We start from the raw sequence: 7,969 nt of genomic DNA, 5'->3' as shown, positions 1-7,969 counted from the left end.
GAATGGCAGAGGCCCAAGCACTTCAGCCATCACCTGCTTCCTCCAAGGATGTATGTTAGTGGGAGACTGACACTGAAGTGGAGCTGGGACTCAAACTTGGGAATTTCAGTATGAATGTGGGCGTCCCATGTGGTGTCAACCACTGCACCAAATGTCTGTCCCAGAAAACACTCTATGAATGAAAATAACATACTGACATATATGGATGTAGTTAAAGCAGTACATTAAAGGAAATTCAGCAAAACAGACAGTTGGTTCTTTGAAAAAGCCAACAGAACTTAGAAACCTTTAAGTTAGCACTAAGGAAAAAAAAAGACTCAAACTATTAAAATCAGAAATAAAAGTAGGAACATTCATACTTCCCAATTTCAAAATTTAATACATGGAGCTGGTGCTGAGGATCATTAGGTTAAAGCCCTAGCCTAGAGTGCTGGCATCCCATATGATGCCAGTTGGAGTCCTGGCTGCTGATGTACCTGGGGAAGCAGTAGAGGATGGCGCAAGTGCCTGGGCCCCTGCATCCACATAAAAGGCCCAGAAGAAGCTCCTGGCTCCTGGCTTCAGCTTGGTTCAGTCCTGGCTATTGCGATTATCTGGGGTGTTAACCAACAGAAAGAAGATCTCTCTTTTTCTCTGTTTCTCTTCTCTCTCTTTGAACTCTGCCTTTCAAATAAATAAATCTTAAAATGTATATATACAAAGCTATAGTAATCAAAACTACATGTTGCTGGCATAAGGCTAGATATACAGATCCATGAAATAGATTTGAGAAGTCAAAAATAACCCCATACATGTAGTTCAACTGATTTTTGTCACTGGTGTCAGGAACACTCAATGGGGAATGAAGAGTCTCTTCAATGAGTGGTGCTGGGACAATTCTACATCCACGTGCAAAAAAGTGAGGCTATCAGACCAATAATATAAGTGTTAAAACTACAAAACTCTTAGAAAAAAGCATAGAAGTGAATTTTTGACCTTGGGTTTGGCAATTATTTCTTAGGTTTTGTACCAAGAACATAATAACAACAAGTTGTTATAAATTAGACTTCATAAACATTAAAACATTTGTGCAAAAAAGAACAGCATCAAGAAAGCAGAGGGGTTGGACATTTTTAACATTAGTTAAGATGCTGTGGGATTTCCACATCCCATCTCAGAGCTCAAGTCCCAGTTCTGCTCCCAGTTCTAGCTTCATGCTATTGTGCACTCTGCATAGCAGCAGGATTGGTTTTTTTGTTTTTTAATAAAGAAGAAAGAAAACCCAAAAAAATGGAGGAAAGTTTTGTGAATCATACATCTGATAGGAATCTAATATCCAAAATAAAGGATTTGTATACCTCAACAACAAAACATGCAATCCAACTCAAAAATGAGCAATGACTTGAATGGACTTTTCTCCAAACAAAATATACTGATGGTCTACAAGTACATAAAAAGATCATCAATAACATCAGCCATTAGCGAAATGCAAATGAATTACATCGTGATATATCTCACACTGAGATACCTGCAGTTAAAAACAATTTCCACCAAGGTGGTGCTGAAGGTGAAGAAAGAAGCTCCTGCCCCTCCTAAGACTGAAGCTAATGTAAAAGTTCTGAAGACCAAGATGACAATGCTAAAAGGTATCCATAGCCACAAAAATAGATCCACAAATCATCCACTCCCAGTGACCCAAGATGTTATGGCTCTGGAGCCAGCTTAAATACCCTTGGAGAACACCCACTGGAGAAGGGAGTTTGACTGCTATGCCATTGACAAGTTGCCGCTGACCACAGAATGAAAAGTATTAAACAGGGGCTAGTGCTGTGGCTCAGTGGGTTAACACCATGGCCTGCGGTGCCAGCATCCCATATGCGTGCCGGTTCAAGACCCGGCTGCTCCACTTCCGAGCCAGCTCTCTGCTATGGCCTGGGAAAGCAGTAGAAGATGGCCCAAGTTCTTGGGCCCCTGCACCCACATGGGAGACCTGGAAGAAGCTCCTGGCTCCTGGCTTCGGATCAGCGCAGCTCCGGCCATCGCGGCCATCTAGAGAGTAAACCATTGGATGGAAGACCTCTTTCTCTCTGCTTACCACAGTCTAAATGACTGGATTCTCATTCTCTCTCAGGAGGGGTGCCCATCTACTCTGATGGATGCCTTACCCCATTAAACCTTGCTACTTTATCTCATATCTAAATTTTCTCTTGCATGAAGATAAAACCTCTGTTTCAGCCATGTCCAGTAGTATACTTAGCCAAGGAAAAAGCACAAAAACAGTGGTAATGTTGTGTCCGAATTTCCCAATCAATGCACAAGGCACAGTGGAGGATGCAAAAGCAGAGGTTTATTGTCCCGTCCCGCAGGACATCAACTAGGGCTAAGTACCTAGAATGGGGAATGAAAGGGACAGGAGACACAAAGGTGGGAGCAATACAAGAGTTCTGATCAATCTGCACATTTTATTTTTCAACCACACACTTATATATCATGAAGGCAGGGTGTCGGGCGGGGGAAGGAGGGGCGTTTGGGAGGGCAGGATGTTGGGCAGGCGAAGGAAGGGGAGCTTATCTTGTAGCTGCAATGCTTGTGCAAGTAGGCGAAAGGTTACAAGGTCTTAAGACATGAGGTTGCATTGTCGGTACTCTCCGGCCTGGGCTGTTTAGCCCTGCCTCAGTAGTTTTCCACTAAGAGGCCACATGCTACGTGGTCCCTGACATCTCCCCCTTTTTTATTAATTAAGTAGAAATGGCTACCGGTTAGGCCAAGCGTGATGAGCGAGCAGTGCCTGTCTTAGGAATCGACCCGGAGCTCCAGCACCTCTTACCCGTCATTGGATATCCTTGCCAGTCCCCAAGGACTCCTGTCTTAGGTGGGTGAGGTTCCGGGAAGGTGCCCGTCATTGGCTTACTGCTCGTCTTATTGATAGGCCTGGGGCCCTTCCTGGGCTTCCGGTCTTATTGATAGGCCTGGGACCCTTCCTGGGCTCCCAACTGGGGCAGCGGCAGACGGGGGAGAGTCAGTTGTTGGAGGGACCGCGACCTCACTGGCCAGACCTCACCGGCCAGAGAGAGATAACGTTGTCCAGGGGATCTTCCATGGCCAGACTTTGGTAATGTATTTGAATTGGTCTGGCTGCCAAATTATCTACTTGCTGTTTGATAAAAGTCATCAGCTTATTGAAAAGACAAGGACCTACAGATAGTATAACAAGCAAACCAGCAGTGGGGCCTAAAAGTGGTAGCAAATAGGGAAGCAGTCCATTCCATCCCATCCAAAAGGGATTTTCAGCCATGGCACGTCGACAACGCTCCAGATCTTCTTGAAGTGTCTTGATTTTATCGCGAACAATGCCAGATTTGTTAGTATAAAAACAATATTTTTCCTGTAAAGCCAAGCAAATACCTCCCTGTTCAGTAGTTAAGCAAGTCTAAGCCTCTATGATTTTGTAAAACCACTTCTGCTAGGGAATCAATTTGATCTTGAAGGTCCTGAATGGTGGTGGATAGGGTTTGTACATCATTAATAAGTTGTTGGGACAATTCTCTATATTTTTGGACCACAATCCCTAGCCCTGTGGATCCTGTAACCACAGCTGTGGAAATCCCAATGTGTCTCCCTGCGATATAATCAAGGGAGAGGATAGGAACAGGGGTATATCCATCAATAACCTCTACATCAGGAAGAAGTATAGCATGCATGCAACTACCAGTCCAATTCGTTGGTAAAATGGTATAAGCTAAATTATCCCTACATACAAAAACAGTGGAGTTAGGGGCATAAAGAGGGTAATCTACTGTTATATTATCTGTACAGAAGGGTGCAAGGCCCACATCAATATCAAAGGAATCATTGTTAGGAGGCTTATAAAGACAAGTGATAGCCCTTGGAACAGGAAGAACAGGGAAAGACCGTATAGGGGAGCAACCAAAGGAAGTATTAAAACTAAGGGTATCATTAAGCGGCAGGAAAATAGCAAGAGGAAGGGGGTGTCCCTGGCGTAAGCAGAGCCAGCAGTCCTTTGCAAGGTCTGGGGCAGAGGAATTAAGTAATTTGTGGGTATTGGTAAGGATATCTATGGTATTGGCATCTAAGCCTTCGTTTCCTCTAGAATGAACTTTAGCCAGAGGGTGGTATTGAAGGGAAAGGTAAAGGCTCTCAAATAGGGTGTTAAGTGTTTTTTTGTGTTTTTAATTGTGTAAGGGTATCCTGAGGGCCTCCCCTATCAGACACTCCCACAGGGACTATGGGTACCAGCAGGCAATTTGTCCCTCAGGGGGACAGGGAGGAGAGCTGAGGCCTCCTCCAAATGCTCCCCCATAATCTGTTATAGTGGCAAACAATAAATGCTGATCCCCCTTTCTACAGGTTTGATACTGAGTGTAACAGGAGGAGTGCACGGAGTAATGGATAGTACTATTGCACTCTGACGGGCATTGATCCCCAGGGCGGGAAGAGTCTAGTTTAGGTTTCAGAATACAGCGCCATTTGGAATCCGTGGCGGCCCGATATGCAGTTTTATCCCCGCAGTCGTGTGTAAAATGCGGCTTGCGATTGAGGACGCGGGTTCCATAGGAGGTTGATGTCCGTGGGAAGGATATTATTATGCCCCCGGAGCAAAGACAAGGGTTATGCTGTTGAAGGAACTTTTGGATGGCCTGAGGGTCGTCCATCCCTGCGAAGACTGGTGGAGCCCAGTGGGTGGTGTGAATTACCAGCATCAGGGAGGCAATGAAGGGAAACATGGTTTAAGCAATTAGGATCCCTTGTCAAGGCCATTTAGAGGGGCTTGACTCTGGACCCTCAGGCTGTTTGGTTGGATCTGGGGTGGGTAAGAATAGACAGAAGGTGTGATACAGGGATGGCTATGATAGCTAGCAAACCAGTGATAATGCGAAGTCCCACGATGATTAACAGGGCCGTCCAGCCGGGTCTTTTCATTCCTTGCGCCGTCTTCACTCCGCAGCGTCAACCGATGCCGATGTCTCGGGTGGGCAGTTCCGAGCCGGTCGCACAATCACTTGGATCCAAGTTTTCCTCCTGGAAGGCGGCGTTCCTCCAGTCTTATAGGTACTCGAACCCCAAGGGCCGCACTCGAGCCCCACGTTGGGCACCGTTGTCCCGTCCCGCGGGACGTCAACTAGGGCCAAGTACCGGGGGAAGGAGGGGCGTTTGGGAGGGCAGGATGTCGGGCGGGGGAAGGGGAGGAGCTTTTCTTGTAGCTGCAATGCTTGTGCAAGTAGGGGAAAGGTTACAAGGTCTTAAGACACAAGGTTGCGTTACCGGTACTCTCCGGCCTGGGCTGCCTAGCTCTGCCTCAGTAGTTTTCCACTAAGAGGCCACATGCTGCGTGGTCTCTGACAGTTTATTTGTTTCCAGCCGGCTGGGACCACCTACCCACACACAGCCATTTAGCAGGCAAAAGGCCCTCTCGCTTGCATAAGAGAGGTTTTTATAGCCTCACACTTGCAAGGGTGCAGGTGATCTCCTATGTAGGTTACCTTCTTACTCTCTATATGGCAAGGTATTGGGACCTAACATGTTCATTGGCTCATTTAAACGTATAGGCTATATACGTTATGTGGTGGGAAGGCCACACAAAGGAGATGGCACCGGGAGGCACTGGGGGGAAGCATTGGGCCATAAATTCCAGGGGAGCTTACTTTCTTTGTTCTCAAGGACCCAGCCTGCCTCCTTCCCAGTCCAGAATGGGCCTGTCATGGCCTTACGGCTGGCAAGCGAGCAAGCCAGAGTGAGAAACCGACATTTAGCAAGCTAGGGACTCTATCCCTACAGTAAGTCCTGAGCAACTTTGTCCTGAAGAATGCTCCATGCCTAGTCTTCTTTCTTTTCCCCTGCCTTGTCTAGTGGCTGCCAAAGTCTCTTTGCCAATACTTCATGGAGAGAGGCTTGCCCGCTCTCTTTTAACCTAGCCACCCTGGCATCTCCTCTGTTTTTCAGCCAAAGTCTCTTTGCCCCACTCACACAGGAGGAATGTTTTACCAGAGACCTAGGCCAACTTACTCTCCCAAACTCTACCTGGGCCCTCCTGACCCTGGCTTGCCTGATCTGCATGGGGTCTGTTCCCTACCCGCTCTCCTTCATCTCAAATGTTGGGAAGTTCACTAGCCAAGGTCCAGCACCTGGTCTCAGTAGGCCCTCCCTACTAAACGATGCCCTGTGTCTCATTTCCCCTACTTCCTTGGACACCATTTAAAAAAGATGGTGATGGGGCCAGTGCTGTGGCACAACAGGTTAAAGGCATCCCATATTGGCACCAGTTTGATTCCCAGCTGCTCTATTTCTGATCCAGCTCCCTGCTAATGCTCCTGGGAAAGCAGTGAACGACGGCCCAAGTCCTTGGGCCCCTACACCCATGTGGGAGACCCGGAGGAAGCTCCTGGCTCCTGGCTATGGATTGGTTCAACTCCGACTGTTGTGGCCACTTGGGTAGTGAACCAGCAGGTGGAAGACCTCTCTCTCTCTCTGTCTCTACCTTTGTCTGTAACCCTGTCTTTCAAACAAATTAAAAAAAAATTTTTTTAATTTGACAGAGTAATAGACAGTGAGAGAAAGGTCTTCCTTCCGTTGGTTCATTCCCCAAATGGCCGCTACAGTCAGTGCTGTGCCGATCCGAAGCCAGAAGCCAGGTGCTTCTTCCTGGTCTCCCATGCAGGTGCAGAGGCCCAAGCACTTGGGCCATTGTCCACTGCCTTCCTGGGCCACAGCAGAGAGCTGGACTGGAAGAGGAGCAACCAGGACTAGAACCAGCGCCCATATGGGATGCTGGAACCACAGGCAGAGGATTAACCAAGTGAGCCATGGCGCTGGCCCTAAAATAATCTTTAAAAAAAAAAAAAAAAAGACACACTGACAAGAACTGATCACAACAGGGTTTGTTTTAATCTGCTGTTTTTCCCACCAACCTTCAGAGCCATGTTTTCCGATCTCTGACGCAAAAAGTCCACTTTTTCTCAGTTGCTAAACTATAATAGTTTTCTGGGGCCGGCACTGTGGCGCAGCGGGTAAAGCCATCGCCTGAAGCGCCAGCATCCCAAATGGGCGCTGGTCTGAGTCCCTGCTGCTCCACTTCTGATCCAGCTCTCTGCTATGGCCTGGGAAAGCAGTAGAGGATGGCCCAAGTCCTTGGTCTCCACACCTGTGTGGGAGACCTGGAAGAAGCTCCTGGCTTCGGATCGGTGCAGCTCTGACCGTTATGGCCATCTGGGGAGTGAACTAGCAAATGTAGATGAGTGGGGTAGGTTCTTGTCTTCGTGCAAGAAAGAATTCAGATGTGAGACAGAGAGCAGTGGTAAGCAAGGTAGCAAAGTTTGATGGAGTAGGGCATCCATCAGAACATATGGGACAGAATCCGAGGAAGTGCCCACTCAGACTGGGGAAAGCAAGGTATGTGGTTTAATGGAGAGAATACACGTGGCAGGCCGGGCGGGTGGCTCAGGAAAGAGCTGAGAGCTGTAAGGGAGAGATCCAGTTCTATCTGCCATTTCACCTCCCCCCCTTCTTCTCCAGGACAAAGAGCTGCCGCGTGTAAATTAGGTGAAATTCCTCCCGAGAGTTCACTACTCTGGGCTAGCAGACCCGGAGCCCACCTGGAGCCCACCTGCGGTGCCTGCCTTGGAGGAAGGAGGTAAAGGGTTTATTGCTCAAAGTTATCAGGCCAGGCAACCCTTTTGGTGCTGAGCTGACTGGATTGTGAAGGGGTGCTCCCCTGGTGGGAGGGGAGGCTGAGGCCACCAGGAAAGTTACTGGGGTCTGGGCCAGACTTTGTAACGTAAAATACTGGGCTGCTTCCAAGGTGCGCTTCTGCTGATGTTTTGTTTTCCTTCGCCCCTCCCACCCCACCCCCCCACACACACACGTAGGCTAATTTCTAACTTCCTCCCTCACAAACCCTATATACTTCCTAAGAGGCTATAAACTGTTCAGTTGTTATTGTAATCATGACTAGTTTAAATCCTTTGTCATCCAC

The 7,969-nt window shown here is 47.9% G+C and overlaps 1 pseudogene; it reads right to left on the bottom strand.

Moving 5' to 3' along the window:
• Window positions 1–3,022: 3,022 nt before the first annotated feature.
• On the bottom strand, window positions 3,023–4,724 carry LOC133771066 (syncytin-1-like; annotated as a pseudogene).
• Window positions 4,725–7,969: the final 3,245 nt, after the last annotated feature.

This window comes from Lepus europaeus, chromosome 12 (assembly GCF_033115175.1).
Source record: "Lepus europaeus isolate LE1 chromosome 12, mLepTim1.pri, whole genome shotgun sequence".
Classification (NCBI taxonomy): domain Eukaryota; kingdom Metazoa; phylum Chordata; class Mammalia; order Lagomorpha; family Leporidae; genus Lepus; species Lepus europaeus.
This window is presented reverse-complemented; position numbering and strand designations above follow the sequence as displayed.